The following is a 19,725-nucleotide window of genomic DNA, read 5'->3' on the forward strand; positions in this document are numbered from 1 at the left end:
GCTGGGCGAGTTTCTCCAGAGGCTGGGCGAGTCTCTCCACGGGCCAGGCGAGTCTCTACAGGGGCCATGCTAGTTTTTCCAGAGGCCAGGCGAGTCTCTCCAGAGGCCGGGCGAGTCTCTACAGGGGCAAGGCGAATTTCTCCAGAGGCCGGGCGAGTCTCTACAGAGGCCAGGCGAGTCTCTCTAGAGGCCGGGCGAGTTTCTCCAGAGGCCGGGCGAGTTTCCCCAGATCCCAGGCGAGTTTCTCCAGGGGCCGGGCGAGTCACTACAGGGGCAAGGCGAGTTTCTCCAGAGGCCGGGCGAGTCTCTACAGAGGCCAGGCGAGTCTCTTTAGAGGCCGGGCGAGTCTCTACAGAGGCCAGGCGAGTTTCTCCAGAGGCCGGGCGAGTCTCTACAGAGGCCAGGCGAGTCTCTTTAGAGGCCGGGCGAGTCTCTACAGAGTACGGGCGAGTCTCTCCAGAGGCCAAGTGAGTCTCTCCAGAGGCCGGATGAGTCTCCCCAGATCCCGGGCAAGTCTCTCCAGGGGCCGGGCGAGACACTACAGGGGCAAGGCGAGTTTCTCCAGAGGCCGGGCGAGTCTCTCCAGAGGCTGAGTGAGTCTCTCCAGAGGCCGGGCGAGTCTCCACAGAGGCCAGGCGAGTCTCTACAGATGCTGGGTGAGTCTCTACAGAAGCCGAGCGAGATTCTCCAGAGGCCAGGCGAGTCTCCACAGAGGCCGGGCGAGTCTCTACAGAGGCCAGGCGAGTCTCTACAGAGGTCTGGCGAGTTTCACCAGAGGCCAGGCGAGTCTCTCCACGGGCCGGGCAAGTCTCTACAGGGGCCGAGCAAGTCTCTACAGGGGCCAGGCGAGTTTCTCCAGAGGCCGGGAGAGTCTTTACAGGGGTCAGGCGAGTTTCTCCAGAGGCCGGGCAAGTCTCTACAGAGGCCAGGCGAGTTTTACCAGAGGCCGGACGAGCCTCTCCAGAGACCGGGCGAGTCTCTACAGAGGCCGGGCGAGTCTCTCCAGAGGCCGGGCGAGTCACCCCAAAGCCCGGGCGAGTCTCTCCAGGGGCCGGGCGAGTCACTACAGGGGCAAGGCGAGTTTCTCCAGAGGCCGGGCGAGTCTCTACAAAGGCCAAGCGAGTTTCTCCAGAGGCCGGGCGAGTCTCTACAGAGGCCGGGCGAGTCTCTTTAGAGGCTGGCCGAGTCTCTCCAGAGGCCGGGCGAGTCTCTCCAGAGGCCGGGCGAGTTTCTCCAGAGGCCGGGCGAGTTTCCCCAGATCCCAGGCGAGTTTCTCCAGGGGCCGGGCGAGTCACTACAGGGGCAAGGCGAGTTTCTCCAGAGGCCGGGCGAGTCACTCAAGAGGCCGGGTGAGTCTCTACAGAGGCCAGGCGAGTTTCTCCAGAGGCCGGGCGAGTCTCTACAGAGGCCAGGCGAGTCTCTTTAGAGGCCGGGCGAGTCTCTACAGAGTCCGGGCGAGTCTCTCCAGAGGCCAAGTGAGTCTCTCCAGAGGCCGGATGAGTCTCCCCAGATCCCGGGCAAGTCTCTCCAGGGGCCGGGCGAGTCATTACAGGGGCAAGGCGAGTTTCTCCAGAGGCCGGGCGAGTCTTTGCAGAGGTCAGGCGAGTTTCTCCAGAGGCCGGGCAAGTCTCTACAGAGGCCGGGCGATTTTTACCAGAGGCCGGGCGAACCTCTCCAGAGACCGGGCGAGTCTCTCCAGAGGCCAGGCGAGTCTCTCCAGAGGCCGGGCGAGTCACCCCAAAGCCTGGGCGAGTCTCTCCAGGGGCCGGGCGAGTCACTACAGGGGCAAGGCGAGTTTCTCCAGAGGCCGGGCGAGTCTCTACAGAGACCTGGCGAGATTCTCCAGTGGCCGGGCGAGTCTCTACAGAGGCCAGGCGAGTCTCTTTAGAGGCCGGGCGAGTCTCTCCAAAGGCGAGGCGAGTCTCTCCAGAGGCCGGGCGAGTCTCTACAGAGGCCAGGCGACTCTCTAGAGGCCGGGCGAGTCTCTCCAGAGGCCGAGCGAGTCTCTCCAGAGGCCGGGCGAGTCTCCCCAGATCCCAGGCGAGTCTCTCCAGGGGCCGGGCGAGTCACTACAGGGGCAAGGCGAGTCTCTCCAGAGGCCGAGCGAGTCGCTACAGGGGCCGGGCGAGTCTCTACAGAGGCCAGACGATTCTCTCCAGAGGCCAGGCGAGTCTCTCCAGAGGCCGGGCAAGTCTGTATAGGGGCCAGGCGAGATTCTCCAGAGGCCGGGCGAGTCTCTCCAGAGGCCGGGGAAGTCTCACCAGAGGCCTGGCGTGTCACTCCAGAGGCGGGGCGAGTCTCTCCACGGGCCGGGCGAGTCTCTCCAGAACCCGGGCGAGTCTCTCCAGAGGCCGAGCGAGTCTCTCCAGAGGCCGGGCAAATCTCTCAGAGGCCTGGTTTGTCTCACTAGAGGCCGAGCGAATCTCTTCACGGGCCGAGCGAGTCACTCCAGAGGCCGGGCGAGTCTCTCCACGGGCCAGGCGAGTCTCTACAGGGGCCAGGCGAGTTTTTCCAGAGGCCGGGCGAGTCTCTCAAGAGGCCGGGCGAGTCTCTACAGAGGCCAGGCGAGTTTCTCCAGAGGACGGGCGAGTCTCTACAGAGGCCAGGCGAGTCTCTTTAGAGGCCAGGCGAGTCTCTACAGAGTCCGGGCGAGTCTCTCCAGAGGCCGGGCGAGTTTCTCCAGAGGCCGGACGAGTCTCTCCAGAGGCCGAGTGAGTCTCTCCAGAGGCTGGGCGAGTTTCTCCAGAGGCCGGGCGAGTCTCCACAGATGCCAGGCGAGTCTCTACAGATGCTGGGTGAGTCTCTACAGAGGCCGAGCGAGATTCTTCAGAGGCCAGGCGAGTCTCCACAGAGGCCGGGCGAGTCTCTACCGCGGCCAGGCAAGTCTCTACAGAGGTCTGGCGAGTTTCACCAGAGGCCGGGCGAGTTTCTCCACGGGCCGAGCAAGTCTCTACAGGGGCCGAGCAAGTCTCTACAGGGCCAGGCGAGTTTCTCCAGAGGCCGGGCGAGTCTCTACAGAGGTCAGGCGAGTTTCTCCAGAGGCCGGGCAAGTCTCTACAGAAGCCAGGCGAGTTTTCCCAGAGGCCGGGCGAGCCTCTCCAGAGACCGGGCGAGTCTCTCCAGAGGCCGGGCGAGTCTCTCCACGGGCCAGGAGAGTCTCTACAAGGGCCAGGGGAGTTTTTCCAGAGGCCGGGCGAGTCTCTACAGAGGCCAGGCGAGTTTCTCCAGAGGCCGGGCGAGTCTCTACAGAGGCCAGGCGAGTCTCTTTAGAGGCCGGGCGAGTCTCTACAGAGTCCGGGCGAGTCTCTCCAGAGGCCAAGTGAGTCTCTCCAGAGGCCGGATGAGTCTCCCCAGATCCCGGGCAAGTCTCTCCAGGGGCCGGGCGAGACACTACAGGGGCAAGGCGAGTTTCTCCAGAGGCCGGGCGAGTCTCTCCAGAGGCTGAGTGAGTCTCTCCAGAGGCCGGGCGAGTCTCCACAGAGGCCAGGCGAGTCTCTACAGATGCTGGGTGAGTCTCTACAGAAGCCGAGCGAGATTCTCCAGAGGCCAGGCGAGTCTCCACAGAGGCCGGGCGACTCTCTACAGAGGCCAGGTGAGTCTCTACAGAGGTCTAGCGAGTTTCACCAGAGGCCGGGCGAGTCTCTCCACGGGCCGGGCAAGTCTCTACAGGGGCGGAGCAAGTCTCTACAGGGGCCAGGCGAGTTTCTCCCGAGGCCGGGCGAGTCTTTACAGAGGTCAGGCGAGTTTCTCCAGAGGCCGGGAATGTCTCTACAGAGGCCAGGCGAGTTTTACCAGAGGCCGGACGAGCCTCTCCAGAGACCGGGCGAGTCTCTACAGTGGCCGGGCGAGTCTCTCCAGAGGCCGGGCGAGTCACCCCAAAGCCCGGGCGAGTCTCTCCAGGGGCCGGGCGAGTCACTACAGGGGCAAGGCGAGTTTCTCCAGAGGCCGGGCGAGTCTCTACAGAGGCCTGGCGAGTTTCTCCAGAGGCCGGGCGAGTCTCTACAGAGGCCAGGCGAGTCTCTTTAGAGGCCGGCCGAGTCTCTACAGAGGCGAGGCGAGTCTCTCCAGAGGCCGGGCGAGTCTCTGCAGAGACCAGGCGAGTCTCCCCAGTTCCCAGGCGAGTTTCTCCAGGGGCCGGGCGAGCCTCTCCAGAGACCGGGCGAGTCTCTCCAGAGGCCGGGCGAGTCTCTCCACGGGCCAGGAGAGTCTCTACAAGGGCCAGGGGAGTTTTTCCAGAGGCCGGGCGAGTCTCTACAGAGGCCAGGCGAGTTTCTCCAGAGGCCGGGCGAGTCTCTACAGAGGCCAGGCGAGTCTCTTTAGAGGCCGGACGAGCCTCTCCAGAGACCGGGCGAGTCTCTACAGAGGCCGGGCGAGTCTCTCCAGAGGCCGGGCGAGTCTCCCTAGATCCCAGGCGAGTCTCTCCAGGGGCCGGGCGAGTCACTACAGGGGCAAGGCGAGTCTCTCCAGAGGCCGAGCGAGTCGCTACAGGGGCCGGGCGAGTCTCTACAGAGGCCAGGCGATTCTCTCCAGAGGCCAGGCGAGTCTCTCCAGAGGCCGGGCAAGTCTGTATAGGGGCCAGGCGAGATTCTCCAGAGGCCGGGCGATTCTCTCCAGAGGCCGGGCAAGTCTCACCAGAGGCCTGGCGTGTCACTCCAGAGGCGGGGTGAGTCTCTCCACGGGCCGGGCGAGTCTCTCCAGAAGCCGGGCGAGTCTCTCCAGAGGCCGAGCGAGTCTCTCCAGAGGCCGGGCAAGTCTCTCCAGAGGCCTGGTTTGTCTCACTAGAGGCCGGGCGAATCTCTTCACGGGCCGAGCGAGTCTCTCCAGAGGCCGGGCGAGTCTCTCCACGGGCCAGGCGAGTCTCTACAGGGGCCAGGCGAGTTTTTCCAGAGGCCGGGCGAGTCTCTCAAGAGGCCGGGCGAGTCTCTACAGAGGCCAGGCGATTTTCTCCAGAGGACGGGCGAGTCTCTACAGAGGCCAGGCGAGTCTCTTTAGAGGCCAGGCGAGTCTCTACAGAGTCCGGGCGAGTCTCTCCAGAGGCCAAGTGAGTCTCTCCAGAGGCCGGACGAGTCTCCCCAGATCCCGGGCAAGTCTCTCCCGGGGCCAGGCGAGTCACTACAGGGGCAAGGCGAGTTTCTCCAGAGGCCGAACGAGTCTCTCCAGAGGCCGAGTGAGTCTCTCCAGAGGCTGGGCGAGTTTCTCCAGAGGCCGGGCGAGTCTCCACAGATGCCAGGCGAGTCTCTACAGATGCTGGGTGAGTCTCTACAGAGGCCGAGCAAGATTCTTCAGAGGCCAGGCGAGTCTCCACAGAGGTCTGGCGAGTTTCACCAGAGGCCGGGCGAGTTTCTCCACGGGCCGAGCAAGTCTCTACAGGGGCCGAGCAAGTCTCTACAGGGGCCAGGCGAGTTTCTCCAGAGGCCGGGCGAGTCTCTACAGAGGTCAGGCGAGTTTCTCCAGAGGCCGGGCAAGTCTCTACAGAGGCCAGGCGAGTTTTTTCAGAGGCCGGGCGAGCCTCTCCAGAGACCGGGCGAGTCTCTCCAGAGGCCGGGCGAGTCTCTCCACGGGCCAGGCGAGTCTCTACAGGGGCCAGGCGAGTTTTTCCAGAGGCCGGGCGAGTCTCTACAGAGGCCAGGCGAGTTTCTCCAGAGGCCGGGCGAGTCTCTACAGAGGCCAGGCGAGTCTCTTTAGAGGCCGGGCGAGTCTCTACAGAGTCCGGGCGAGTCTCTCCAGAGGCCAAGTGAGTCTCTCCAGAGGCCGGATGAGTCTCCCCAGATCCCGGGCAAGTCTCTCCAGGGGCCGGGCGAGACACTACAGGGGCAAGGTGAGTTTCTCCAGAGGCCGGGCGAGTCTCTCCAGAGGCTGAGTGAGTCTCTCCAGAGGCCGGGCGAGTCTCCACAGAGGCCAGGCGAGTCTCTACAGATGCTGGGTGAGTCTCTACAGAAGCCGAGCGAGATTCTCCAGAGGCCAGGCGAGTCTCCACAGAGGCCGGGCGAGTCTCTACAGAGGCCAGGTGAGTCTCTACAGAGGTCTGGCGAGTTTCACCAGAGGCCGGGCGAGTCTCTCCACGGGCCAGGCAAGTCTCTACAGGGGCGGAGCAGGTCGCTACAGGGGCCAGGCGAGTTTCTCCAGAGGCCGGGCGAGTCTTTACAGAGGTCAGGCGAGTTTCTCCAGAGGCCGTGCAAGTCTCTACAGAGGCCAGGCGAGTTTTACCAGAGGCCGGACGAGCCTCTCCAGAGACCGTGCGAATCTCTACAGAGGCCGGGCGAGTCTCTCCAGAGGCCAGGCGAGTTTTTCCAGAGGCCGGGCGAGTCTCTACAGAGGCCAGGCGAGTCTCTTTAGAGGCCGGGCGAGTCTCTCCAGAGTCCGGGCGAGTCTCTCCAGAGGCCAAGTGAGTCTCTCCTGAGGCCGGTTGAGTCTCCCCAGATCCCGGGCAAGTCTCTCCAGGGGCCGGGCGAGTCACTACAGGGGCAAGGCGAGTTTCTCCAGAGGCCGGGCGAGTCTTTACAGAGGTCAGGCGACTTTCTCCTGAGGCCGGGCAAGTCTCTACAGAGGCCGGGCGAGTTTTACCAGAGGCCGGGCGAGCCTCTCCAGAGACCGGGCGAGTCTCTACAGAGGCCGGGCGAGCCTCTCCAGAGGCCGGGCGAGTCACCCCAAAGCCCGGGCGAGTCTTTCCAGGGGCCGGGCGAGTCACTACAGGGGCCAGGCGAGTTTTTCCAGAGGCCGGGCGAGTCTCTCAAGAGGCCGGGCGAGTCTCTACAGAGGCCAGGCGAGTTTCTACAGAGGACGGGCGAGTCTCTATAGAGGCCAGGCGAGTCTCGTAAGAGGCCAGGCGAGTCTCTACAGAGTCCGGGCGAGTCTCTCCAGAGGCCAAGTGAGTCTCTCCAGAGGCCGGACGAGTCTCCCCAGATCCAGGGCAAGTCTCTCCCGGGGCCGGGCGAGTCACTACAGGGGCAAGGCGAGTTTCTCCAGAGGCCGAACGAGTCTCTCCAGAGGCCGAGTGAGTCTCTCCAGAGGCTGGGCGAGTTTCTCCAGAGGCCGGGCGAGTCTCCACAGATGCCAGGCGAGTCTCTCCAGAGGCTGGGCGAGTCTCTCCACGGGCCAGGCGAGTCTCTACAGGGGCCAGGCGAGTTTTTCCAGAGGCCAGGCGAGTTTCTCCAGAGGCCGGGCGAGTCTCTACAGAGGCCAGGCGAGTCTCTTTAGAGGCCGGGCGAGTCTCTACAGAGTCCGGGCGAGTCTCTCCAGAGGCCAAGTGAGTCTCTCCAGAGGCCGGATGAGTCTCCCCAGATCCCGGGCAAGTCTCTCCAGGGGCCGGGCGAGACACTACAGTGGCAAGGCGAGTTTCTCCAGAGGCCGGGCGAGTCTCTCCAGAGGCTGAGTGAGTCTCTCCAGAGGCCGGGCGAGTCTCCACAGAGGCCAGGCGAGTCTCTACAGATGCTGGGTGAGTCTCTACAGAAGCCGAGCGAGATTCTCCAGAGGCCAGGCGAGTCTCCACAGAGGCCGGGCGAGTCTCTACAGAGGCCAGGTGAGTCTCTACAGAGGTCTGGCGAGTTTCACCAGAGGCCGGGCGAGTCTCTCCACGGGCCGGGCAAGTCTCTACAGGGGCGGAGCAAGTCTCTACAGGGGCCAGGCGAGTTTCTCCAGAGGCCGGGCGAGTCTTTACAGAGGTCAGGCGAGTTTCTCCAGAGGCCGGGCAAGTCTCTACAGAGGCCAGGCGAGTTTTACCAGAGGCCGGACGAGCCTCTCCAGAGACCGGGCGAATCTCTACAGAGGCCGGGCGAGTCTCTCCAGAGGCCGGGCGAGTCACCCCAAAGCCCGGGCGAGTCTCTCCAGGGGCCGGGCGAGTCACTACAGGGGCAAGGCGAGTTTCTCCAGAGGCCGGGCGAGTCTCTACAGAGGCCAGGCGAGTCTCTTTAGAGGCCGGCCGAGTCTCTACAGAGGCGAGGCGAGTCTCTCCAGAGGCCGGGCGAGTCTCTACAGAGGCCAGGCGAGTCTCTCTAGAGGCCGGGCGAGTCTCTCCAGAGGCCGGGCGAGTTTCTCCAGAGGCCGGGCGAGTCTCCCCAGATCCCAGGCGAGTTTCTCCAGGGGCCGGGCGAGTCACTACAGGGGCAAGGCGAGTTTCTCCAGAGGCCGGGCGAGTCTCTCAAGAAGCCGGGTGAGTCTCTACAGAGGCCAGGCGAGTTTCTCCAGAGGCCGGGCGAGTCTCTACAGAGGCCAGGCGAGTCTCTTTAGAGGCCGGGCGAGTCTCTACAGAGTCCGGGCGAGTCTCTCCAGAGGCCAAGTGAGTCTCTCCAGAGGCCGGATGAGTCTCCCCAGATCCCGGGCAAGTCTCTCCAGGGGCCGGGCGAGTCACTACAGGGGCAAGGCGAGTTTCTCCAGAGGCCGGGCGAGTCTTTACAGAGGTCAGGCGAGTTTCTCCAGAGGCCGGGCAAGTCTCTACAGAGGCCGGGCGAGTTTTACCAGAGGCCGGGCGAGTCACCCCAAAGCCCGGGCGAGTCTTTCCAGGGGCCGGGCGAGTCACTACAGGGGCAAGGCGAGTTTCTCCAGAGGCTGGGCGAGTCTCTACAGAGGCCTGGCGAGTTTCTCCAGAGGCCGGGCGAGTCACTACAGGGGCAAGGCGAGTTTCTCCAGAGGCCGGGCGAGTCTTTACAGAGGTCAGGCGAGTTTCTCCAGAGGCCGGGCAAGTCTCTACAGAGGCCGGGCGAGTTTTACCAGAGGCCGGGCGAGTCACCCCAAAGCCCGAGCGAGTCTCTCCAGGGGCCGGGCGAGTCACTACAGGGGCAAGGCGAGTTTCTCCAGAGGCCGGACGAGTCTCTCCAGAGGCCGGGAGAGTCTCTCCAGAGGCCGGGCGAGTCTCCACAGAGGCCAGGCGAGTCGCTACAGGGGCCGGGCAAGTCTCTACAGGGGCCAGGCGACTTTCTCCAGAGGCCGGGCGAGTCTCTACAGAGGCCAGGCGATTCTCTCCAGATGCCAGGCGAGTCTCTCCAGAGGCCGGGCGAGTCTCTCCAGAGGCCGGGCGAGACTCCCCAGAGCCCGGGCGAGTCTCTCCAGGGGCCGGGCGAGTCACTACATGGGTCGGGCGAGTTTCTCCAGAGGTCGGTCGAGTCTCTCCAGAGGCCGGGCGAATCTCTCCAGAGGCCGAGTGAGTCTCTCCAGAGGCTGGGCGAGTTTCTCCAGAGGCCAGGCGAGGCTCTCCAGAGGCCGGGCGAGTCCCCCAGTGCTCAGGCGAGTCTCTCCAGGGGTGCGGCGAGTCTATACAGGGGCAAGGCAAGTTTCTCCAGAGGCTGGGCGAGTCTCTCCAGGGGCCGGGCGAGTCTCTACAGGGACCAGGCGAGTCTCTCCAGAGACCACGCGACTCTCAACAGAGGCCGCGCGAGTCTACTCAGGGGCCGGGCGAGTCTCTCCAGAGGCCGGGCGAGTCTCTCCAGAGGCCGGGCGAGTCTCTCCAGAGGCCGCGCGAGTCTCTCCACGGGCCAGGCGAGTTTCTACAGGGGCCAGGCGAGTTCTTCCAGAGGCCGGGCGAGTCTCTCCAGAGGCCAAGCGAGTCTCCCCAGAGGCTGGGTGAGTCTCTCCAGAGGCCAGGCGAGTCTATACAGAGGCCGGGTGCGTCTCTCCAGAGGCCGGGTTAGTCTCTACAGAGGCCGGGCAAGTTTTTCCAGAGGCCGGGTGAGTCTCTCCACGGGCCAGGCGAGTCTCTACAGAGGCCGGCTGAGTTTCATCAGAGGCAGGGCCAGTCTCTCTAGAGGCCGGGCGAGTCTCTACAGGGGCCAGGTGAGTTTCTTCAGAGGCCGGGCGAGTCCCTCCAGAGGCCAGGCAAGTCTCACCAGAGGCCGGGCGAGTCTCCACAGAGGCCGGGCGAGTCTCTACAGAGGCCAGACGAGTCTCTACAGAGGTCGGGCGAGTCTCCTTAGAGGCCGGGCGAGTCACTCCAGCGGCCGGTCGAGTCACTACAGGGGCAAGGCGAGTTTCTCCAGAGGGCCTGGCGAGTCTCTACTAGAGCCAGGCGAGTTTCTTCAGAGGCCGGGTGAGTCTTTACAGAGTCCGGGCGAGTCTCTACAGAGGCCGGGTGAGTTTCTCCAGATTCCATGTGAGTCTCTCCATGGGCCAGGAGACTCTCTACAGGGGCCAGGCAAGTTTTTCCAGAGGCCGGGCAAGTCTCTTCAGAGGTCGGGTGAGTTTTTCCAGAGGCCAGGCGAGTCTCTCCAGAGACCAGGCGAGTCTCTACAGGGGCCAGGCGATTCTCTCCAGATGCCAGGCGAGTCTCTCCAGAGGCCGGGCGAGTCTCTCCAGAGGCCGGGCGAGACTCCCCAGAGCCCGGGCGAGTCTCTCCAGGGGCCGGGCGAGTCACTACATGGGTCGGGCGAGTTTCTCCAGAGGTCGGTCGAGTCTCTCCAGAGGCCGGGCGAATCTCTCCAGAGGCCGAGTGAGTCTCTCCAGAGGCTGGGCGAGTTTCTCCAGAGGCCAGGCGAGGCTCTCCAGAGGCCGGGTGAGTTTTTCCTGAGGCCGGGCGAGTCTCTCCAGAGGCCGGGCGAGTCCCCCAGTGCTCAGGCGAGTCTCTCCAGGGGTGCGGCGAGTCTATACAGGGGCAAGGCAAGTTTCTCCAGAGGCTGGGCGAGTCTCTCCAGAGGCCAGGCAAGTCTCACCAGAGGCCGGGCGAGTCTCCACAGAGGCCGGGCGAGTCTCTACAGAGGCCAGACGAGTCTCTACAGAGGTCGGGCGAGTCTCCTTAGAGGCCGGGCGAGTCACTCCAGCGGCCGGTCGAGTCACTACAGGGGCAAGGCGAGTTTCTCCAGAGGGCCTGGCGAGTCTCTACTAGAGCCAGGCGAGTTTCTTCAGAGGCCGGGTGAGTCTTTACAGAGTCCGGGCGAGTCTCTACAGAGGCCGGGTGAGTTTCTCCAGATTCCATGTGAGTCTCTCCATGGGCCAGGAGACTCTCTACAGGGGCCAGGCAAGTTTTTCCAGAGGCCGGGCAAGTCTCTTCAGAGGTCGGGTGAGTTTTTCCAGAGGCCAGGCGAGTCTCTCCAGAGACCAGGCGAGTCTCTACAGGGGCCGGGCGAGTCTCTCCAGAGGCCGGGCGAGTCTCTACAGAGGCAAGGCGAGTCTCACCAGAGGCCGGGCGAGTCTCTCCAGAGGCCGGGCGAGTTTCTCCAGAGGCCGGGCGAGTCTCCCCAGATCCCAGGCGAGTTTCTCCAGGGGCCGGGCGAGTCACTACAGGGGCAAGGCGAGTTTCTCCAGAGGCCAGGCGAGTCTCTCAAGAGGCCGGGTGAGTCTCTACAGAGGCCAGGCGAGTTTCTCCAGAGGCCGGGCGAGTCTCTACAGAGGCCAGGCGAGTCTCTTTAGAGGCCGAGCGAGTCTCTACAGGGTCCGGGCGAGTCTCTCCAGAGGCCAAGTGAGTCTCTCCAGAGGCCGGATGAGTCTCCCCAGATCCCGGGCAAGTCTCTCCAGGGGCCGGGCGAGTCACTACAGGGGCAAGGCGAGTTTCTCCAGAGGCCGGGCGATTCTTTACAGAGGTCAGGCGAGTTTCTCCAGAGGCCGGGCAAGTCTCTACAGAGGCCGGGCGAGTTTTACCAGAGGCCGGACGAGCCTCTCCAGAGACCGGGCGAATCTCTACAGAGGCCGGGCGAGTCTCTCCAGAGGTCGGGCGAGTCACCCCAAAGCCCGGGCGAGTCTTTCCAGGGGCCGGGCGAGTCACTACAGGGGCAAGGTGAGTTTCTCCAGAGGCCGGGCGTGTCTCTACAGAGGCCTGGCGAGTTTCTCCAGAGGCCGGGCGAGTCTCTACAGAGGCCAGGCGAGTCTCTTTAGAGACCTGGCGAGTTTCTCCAGAGGCCGGGCGAGTCTCCACAGATGCCAGGCAAGTCTCTACAGATGCTGGGTGAGTCTCTACAGAGGCCGAGCAAGATTCTTCAGAGGCCAGGCGAGTCTCCACAGAGGCCGGGCGAATCTCTACAGCGACCAGGCGAGTCTCTACAGAGGTCTGGCGAGTTTCACCAGAGGCCGGGCGAGTTTCTCCACGGGCCGAGCAAATCTCTACAGGGGCCGAGCAAGTCTCTACAGGGGCCAGGCGAGTTTCTCCAGAGGCCGGGCGAGTCTCTACAGAGGTCAGGCGAGTTTCTCCAGAGGCCGGGCAAGTCTCTACAGAGGCCAGGCGAGTTTTTTCAGAGGCCGGGCGAGCCTCTCCAGAGACCGGGCGAGTCTCTCCAGAGGCCGGGCGAGTCTCTCCACGGGCCAGGCGAGTCTCTACAGGGGCCAGGCGAGTTTTTCCAGAGGCCGGGCGAGTCTCTACAGAGGCCAGGCGAGTTTCTCCAGAGGCCGGGCGAGTCTCTACAGAGGCCAGGCGAGTCTCTTTAGAGGCCGGGCGAGTCTCTACAGAGTCCGGGCGAGTCTCTCCAGAGGCCAAGTGAGTCTCTCCAGAGGCCGGATGAGTCTCCCCAGATCCCGGGCAAGTCTCTCCAGGGGCCGGGCGAGACACTACAGGGGCAAGGCGAGTTTCTCCAGAGGCCGGGCGAGTCTCTCCAGAGGCTGAGTGAGTCTCTCCAGAGGCCGGGCGAGTCTCCACAGAGGCCAGGCGAGTCTCTACAGATGCTGGGTGAGTCTCTACAGAAGCCGAGCGAGATTCTCCAGAGGCCAGGCGAGTCTTCACAGAGGCCGGGCGAGTCTCTACAGAGGCCAGGTGAGTCTCTACAGAGGTCTGGCGAGTTTCACCAGAGGCCGGGCGAGTCTCTCCACGGGCCGGGCAAGTCTCTACAGGGGCGGAGCAAGTCTCTACAGGGGCCAGGCGAGTTTCTCCAGAGGCCGGGCGAGTCTTTACAGAGGTCAGGCGAGTTTCTCCAGAGGCCGGGCAAGTCTCTACAGAGGCCAGGCGAGTTTTACCAGAGGCCGGGCGAGCCTCTCCAGAGACCGGGCGAATCTCTACAGAGGCCGGGCGAGTCTCTCCAGAGGCCGGGCGAGTCACCCCAAAGCCCGGGCGAGTCTCTCCAGGGGCCGGGCGAGTCACTACAGGGGCAAGGCGAGTTTCTCCAGAGGCCGGGCAAGTCTCTACAGAGGCCTGGCGAGTTTCTCCAGAGGCCGGGCGAGTCTCTACAGAGGCCAGGCGAGTCTCTTTAGAGGCCGGCCGAGTCTCTACAGAGGCCGGGCGAGATTCTCCAGAGGCCGGGCGAGTCTCCACATTGGCCGGGCGAGTCTCTACAGAGGCCAGGCGAGTCTCTACAGAGGTCGGGCGAGTTTCAACAGAGGTCGGGCGAGTCTCTCCACGGGCAGGGCAAGTCTCTACAGGGGTCGAGCAAGTCTCTACAGGGGCCAGGCGAGTTTCTCCAGAGGCCGGGCGAGTCTCTACAGAGGCCAGGCGAGTTTTTCGAGAGGCCGGCGAGTTTTACCAGAGGCCGGGCGAGCCTCTCCAGAGACCAGGCGAGTCACTCCAAAGCCCGAGCGAGTCTCTCCAGGGGCCGGGCGAGTCACTACAGGGACAAGGCGAGTTTCTCCAGAGGCCGGACGTGTCTCTACAGAGGTCAGGCGAGTCTCTACAGAGGTCGGCGAGTTTTACCAGAGGCCGGGCGAGTCTCTCCAGAGACCGGGCGAGTCACCCCAAAGCCCGAGCGAGTCTCTCCAGGGGCCGGGCGAGTCACTACAGGGGCAAGGCGAGTTTCTCCAGAGGCCGGACGAGTCTCTCCAGAGGCCGCTAGAGTCTCTCCAGAGGCCGGGCGAGTCTCCACAGAGGCCGGACGAGTCGCTACAGGGGCCGGGCAAGTCTCTACAGGGGCCAGGCGACTTTCTCCAGAGGCCGGGCAAGTCTCTACAGAGGCCAGGCGATTCTCTCCAGATGCCAGGCGAGTCTCTCCAGAGGCCGGGCGAGTCTCTCCAGAGGCCGGGCGAGTCTCCCCAGAGCCCGGGCGAGTCTCTCCAGGGGCCGGGCGAGTCACTACAGGGGTCGGGCGAGTTTCCCCAGAGGTCGGTCGAGTCTCTCCAGAGGCCGGGCGAATATCTCCAGAGGCCGAGTGAGTCTCTCCAGAGGCTGGGCGAGTTTCTCCAGAGGCCAGGCGAGGCTCTCCAGAGGCCGGGTGAGTTTTTCCAGAGGCCGGGCGAGTCTCTCCAGAGGCCGGGCGAGTCCCCCAGTGCTCAGGCGAGTCTCTCCAGGGGTGCGGCGAGTCTATACAGGGGCAAGGCAAGTTTCTCCAGAGGCTGGGCGAGTCTCTCCAGGGGCCGGGCGAGTCTCTACAGGGACCAGGCGAGTCTCTCCAGAGACCGCGCGACTCTCAACAGAGGCCGCGCGAGTCTACTCAGGGGCCGGGCGAGTCTCTCCAGAGGCCGGGCGAGTCTCTCCAGAGGCCGGGCGAGTCTCTCCAGAGGCCGCGCGAGTCTCTCCACGGGCCAGGCGAGTTTCTACAGGGGCCAGGCGAGTTCTTCCAGAGGCCGGGCGAGTCTCTCCAGAGGCCAAGCGAGTTTCCCCAGAGGCTGGGTGAGTCTCTCCAGAGGCCAGGCGAGTCTATACAGAGGCCGGGTGCGTCTCTCCAGAGGCCGGGTTAGTCTCTACAGAGGCCGGGCAAGTTTTTCCAGTGGCCGGGCGAGTCTCTCCACGGGCCAGGCGAGTCTCTACAGAGGCCGGGTGAGTTTCATCAGAGGCAGGGTCAGTCTCTCTAGAGGCCGGGCGAGTCTCTACAGGGGCCAGGTGAGTTTCTTCAGAGGCCGGGCGAGTCCCTCCAGAGGCCAGGCAAGTCTCACCAGAGGCCGGGCGAGTCTCCACAGAGGCCGGGCGAGTCTCTACAGGGGCCGGGCGAGTCTCTCCAGAGGTCGGGCGAGTCTCTACAGAGGCAAGGCGAGTCTCACCAGAGGCCGGGCGAGTCTCTCCAGAGGCCGGGCGAGTCTCTACAGAGGCCGGGCGAGTATCTCCAGAGGATGGGCAGTCTCTACAGAGGCCGGGCGAGTTTCTCCCGGGGCTTGGTGAGTCTCTACAGAGGGCAGGCGAGTTTCTCCAGAGGCCGGGCGAGTCTCAAGAGGCCGGGCGAGTCTCTACAGAGGCCGGTTGAGTCTCTCCAGGGGCTTGGTGAGTCTCTACAGAGGGCGGGCGAGTTTCCCCAGAGGCCGGGCGAGTTTCTCCAAAGGCCGGGCGAGTATCTCCAGAGGACGGGCGAGTCTCTACAGAGGCCGGGCGAGTCTCCATAGAGGCCGGGCGAGTCTTTTCAGAGGACGGGTGAGTCCCTCCAGAGGCCGGGTGAGTCTCTCCAGAGGCCAAGCCAGTCTCTACAGATGCCGGGCGAGTCTCTTCAGAGGCCGGCTGAGTTTCTCCAGAGCCTGGGTGAGTCTCTTCACAGTCCGGGCGAGTCTCTCCAGAGGCCGGACGAGTCTCTCCACGTGCCGGGCGAGTCTCTACAGGGGCCAGGCGATTTTCTCCAGAGGCCCGGCGAGTCTCTCCAGAGGCCGGGCGAGTCTCTCCAGAGGCCCGGCGAGTCTCCCCAGAGGCTGGGTGAGTCTCTCCAGGGGCCAGGTGAGTTTCTACAGAGGCCGGGCGAGTCTCTCCAAAGGCCGGGTGAGTCTCAACAGAGGCCGGGCGAGTCTCTACAGAGGCCGGTCGCGTCTCTCCCGGGGCTTGGGGAGTCTCTACAGAGTTCGGGCGAGTTTCTCCAGGGGTCGGGCGAGTCTCTCCAGAGGTCGGGCGAGTCTCTCCAGAGGCCGGGCGAGTCTCTACAGAGGCCGGGCGAGTATATCCAGAGGACGGGCGAGTCTCTACAGAGGCCGGGCGAGTCTCTCCCGGGGCTTGGCGAGTCTCTACAGAGGGCTGGCGAGTTTCTCCAGGGGCCGGGCGAGTCTCTCCAGAGCCCGGGCGAGTCTCTCCAGCGGCCGGTCGAGTCACTACAGGGGCAAGGCGAGTTTCTTTGGAGGGCGGGCGAGTCTCTCCTTGGACCAGGGGAGTTTCTTCAGAGGGCGGGGAGTCTCTTTAGAGGCCGGGCGAGTCTCTTCACGCGCCGGGCGAGTCTCTACAGGGGCCAGGCGAGTTTCTTAGGAGGCCGGGAGAGTCTCTCCTTGGACCAGGGGAGTTTCTACAGGGGCCAGGCGAGTTTTTCCAGAGGACGGGCGAGTCTCCACAGAGGCCGGGCAAGTTTCTCCAGAGGCCGGGCGAGTCTCTACTGAGGCTGGGCGAGTCTCTCCAGGGGCCGGGCGAGTCTATCCAGAGGCCGGGCGGGTTTCTCCAGAGGCCGGGTAATTCTTTACAGAGGCCGGGCGAGTCTCTACAGAGGGCGGGCGTGTTTCTCCAGAGGCCATGTGAGTCTCTCCACGGGCAAGGCGACTCTCTACAGGGGCCAGGCGAGTTTTTCCAGAGGTCAGGCGAGTCTCTTCAGAGGCCGGGTGAGTCTCTCCAGAGCCCCGGCGAGTCTCTCCAGAGGCCGGGGAGTCTCTTTAGAGGCCGGGCGAGTCTCTCAAGAGGCCGGGTGAGTCTCTTCACGCGCCGGGTGAGTCTCTACAGGGGCCAGGCGAGTTTCTCCATCAGCCAGGCGAGTTTCTACTGGGGCCAGGCGAGTTTTTCCAGAGGCCGTGCGAGTCTCTACAGAGGCCGGGCGAGTTTCTCCAGAGGTCGGGCGAGTCTTTACTGAGGCTGGGCGAGTCTCTCCAGTGGCCGGGCGAGTCTATGCAGAGGCCGGGCGAGTTTCTCCAGAGGCCGGGCGAGTCTCTCCAGGGGCCGGGTGAGTTTCTCCAGAGGCCGGGCGAGTCTCTACAGAGGCCGGGCGAGTCTCTACAGAGCCCGAGCGAGTCTCTCCAGGGGCCGGGCGAGTCTCTCCAGGGGCCAGGCGAGTCTCTACAGAGGCCGGGCGAGTCTCTCCAGAGGCCGGGCGAGTCTCTCCCTGGGCGAGGCGAGTCTCTACAGAGGCTGGGCGAGTTTCATCAGAGGCAGGGCGAGTCTCTCCAGAGGCCGGGCGATTTTCTACAGGGGCCAGGCGAGTTTCTTCAGAGGCCGGGCGAGTCTCTCCAGAGGCCGGGTAAGTCTTTCCAGAGGCCATGCGAGTCTCCACAGAGGCCGGGCGAGTCTCTACAGAGGCCAGACGAGTCTCTACAGAGGCCGGGCGAGTTTCACCAGAGGCCAGGCAAGTCTCTCCAGAGACCGGGCGAGTCTCTATAGTGGCCGGGCGAGTCTCTTTAGAGGCCAGGCGACTCTCCCCAGAGCCCGGGCGAGTCACTCCAGCGGCCGGTCGAGTCACTCCAGGGGCAAGGCGAGTTTCTCCAGAGGGCCGGGCGAGTCTCTACTGGAGCCAGGCGAGTTTCTTCAGAGGCCGGGTAATTCTTTACAGAAGCCGGGCGAGTCTCTACAGAGGCTGGGCGTGTTTCTCCAGAGGCCATGTGATTCTCTCCACGGGCAAGGTGACTGTCTACAGGTGCCATGCAAGTTTTTCCAGAGGCCGGGCGAGTCTATCCAGAGGCCGGGGAGTCTCTTTAGAGGCCGTGCGAGTCTCTCCAGAGGCCGGGTGAGTCTCTTCACGCGCCGGGCGAGTCTCTACAGGGGCCAGGCGAGTTTCTCCAGAGGCCGGGCGAGTTTCTCCATGGACCAGGCGAGTTTCTACAGGGGCCAGGCGAGTTTATCCAGAGGCCGGGCGAGTCTCTCCAAAGGCCGGGCGAGTCTCAACAGAGGCCGGGCGAGTCTCTACAGAGGCCGGTCGCGTCTCTCCCGGGGCTTGGGGAGTCTCTACAGAGTTCGGGCGAGTTTCTCCAGGGGTCGGGCGAGTCTCTACAGAGGTCGGGCGAGTCTCTCCAGAGGCCGGGCGAGTCTCTACAGAGGCCGGGCGAGTATATCCAGAGGACGGGCGAGTCTCTACAGAGGCCGGGCGAGTCTCTCCCGGGGCTTGGCGAGTCTCTACAGAGGGCTGGCGAGTTTCTCCAGGGGCCGGGCGAGTCTCTCCAGAGCCCGGGCGAGTCTCTCCAGCGGCCGGTCGAGTCACTACAGGGGCAAGGCGAGTTTCTTTGGAGGGCGGGCGAGTCTCTCCTTGGACCAGGGGAGTTTCTTCAGAGGGCGGGGAGTCTCTTTAGAGGCCGGGCGAGTCTCTTCACGCGCCGGGCGAGTCTCTACAGGGGCCAGGCGAGTTTCTTAGGAGGCCGGGAGAGTCTCTCCTTGGACCAGGGGAGTTTCTACAGGGGCCAGGCGAGTTTTTCCAGAGGACGGGCGAGTCTCCACAGAGGCCGGGCAAGTTTCTCCAGAGGCCGGGCGAGTCTCTACTGAGGCTGGGCGAGTCTCTCCAGGGGCCGGGCGAGTCTATCCAGAGGCCGGGCGGGTTTCTCCAGAGGCCGGGTAATTCTTTACAGAGGCCGGGCGAGTCTCTACAGAGGGCGGGCGTGTTTCTCCAGAGGCCATGTGAGTCTCTCCACGGGCAAGGCGACTCTCTACAGGGGCCAGGCGAGTTTTTCCAGAGGTCAGGCGAGTCTCTTCAGAGGCCGGGTGAGTCTCTCCAGAGCCCCGGCGAGTCTCTCCAGAGGCCGGGGAGTCTCTTTAGAGGCCGGGCGAGTCTCTCAAGAGGCCGGGTGAGTCTCTTCACGCGCCGGGTGAGTCTCTACAGGGGCCAGGCGAGTTTCTCCATCAGCCAGGCGAGTTTCTACTGGGGCCAGGCGAGTTTTTCCAGAGGCCGTGCGAGTCTCTACAGAGGCCGGGCGAGTTTCTCCAGAGGTCGGGCGAGTCTTTACTGAGGCTGGGCGAGTCTCTCCAGTGGCCGGGCGAGTCTATGCAGAGGCCGGGCGAGTTTCTCCAGAGGCCGGGCGAGTCTCTCCAGGGGCCGGGTGAGTTTCTCCAGAGGCCGGGCGAGTCTCTACAGAGGCCGGGCGAGTCTCTACAGAGCCCGAGCGAGTCTCTCCAGGGGCCGGGCGAGTCTCTCCAGGGGCCAGGCGAGTCTCTACAGAGGCCGGGCGAGTCTCTCCAGAGGCCGGGCGAGTCTCTCCCTGGGCGAGGCGAGTCTCTACAGAGGCTGGGCGAGTTTCATCAGAGGCAGGGCGAGTCTCTCCAGAGGCCGGGCGATTTTCTACAGGGGCCAGGCGAGTTTCTTCAGAGGCCGGGCGAGTCTCTCCAGAGGCCGGGTAAGTCTTTCCAGAGGCCATGCGAGTCTCCACAGAGGCCGGGCGAGTCTCTACAGAGGCCAGACGAGTCTCTACAGAGGCCGGGCGAGTTTCACCAGAGGCCAGGCAAGTCTCTCCAGAGACCGGGCGAGTCTCTATAGTGGCCGGGCGAGTCTCTTTAGAGGCCAGGCGACTCTCCCCAGAGCCCGGGCGAGTCACTCCAGCGGCCGGTCGAGTCACTCCAGGGGCAAGGCGAGTTTCTCCAGAGGGCCGGGCGAGTCTCTACTGGAGCCAGGCGAGTTTCTTCAGAGGCCGGGTAATTCTTTACAGAAGCCGGGCGAGTCTCTACAGAGGCTGGGCGTGTTTCTCCAGAGGCCATGTGATTCTCTCCACGGGCAAGGTGACTGTCTACAGGTGCCATGCAAGTTTTTCCAGAGGCCGGGCGAGTCTATCCAGAGGCCGGGGAGTCTCTTTAGAGGCCGTGCGAGTCTCTCCAGAGGCCGGGTGAGTCTCTTCACGCGCCGGGCGAGTCTCTACAGGGGCCAGGCGAGTTTCTCCAGAGGCCGGGCGAGTTTCTCCATGGACCAGGCGAGTTTCTACAGGGGCCAGGCGAGTTTATCCAGAGGCCGGGCGAGTCTCTACAGAGGCCAGGCCAGTTTCTCTAGAGGCCGGGCGAGTTTCTCCAGGGACCAGGAGAGTCTCTCCAGG

This window comes from Eleutherodactylus coqui, chromosome 7 (assembly GCF_035609145.1).
Source record: "Eleutherodactylus coqui strain aEleCoq1 chromosome 7, aEleCoq1.hap1, whole genome shotgun sequence".
Lineage (NCBI taxonomy): Eukaryota > Metazoa > Chordata > Amphibia > Anura > Eleutherodactylidae > Eleutherodactylus > Eleutherodactylus coqui.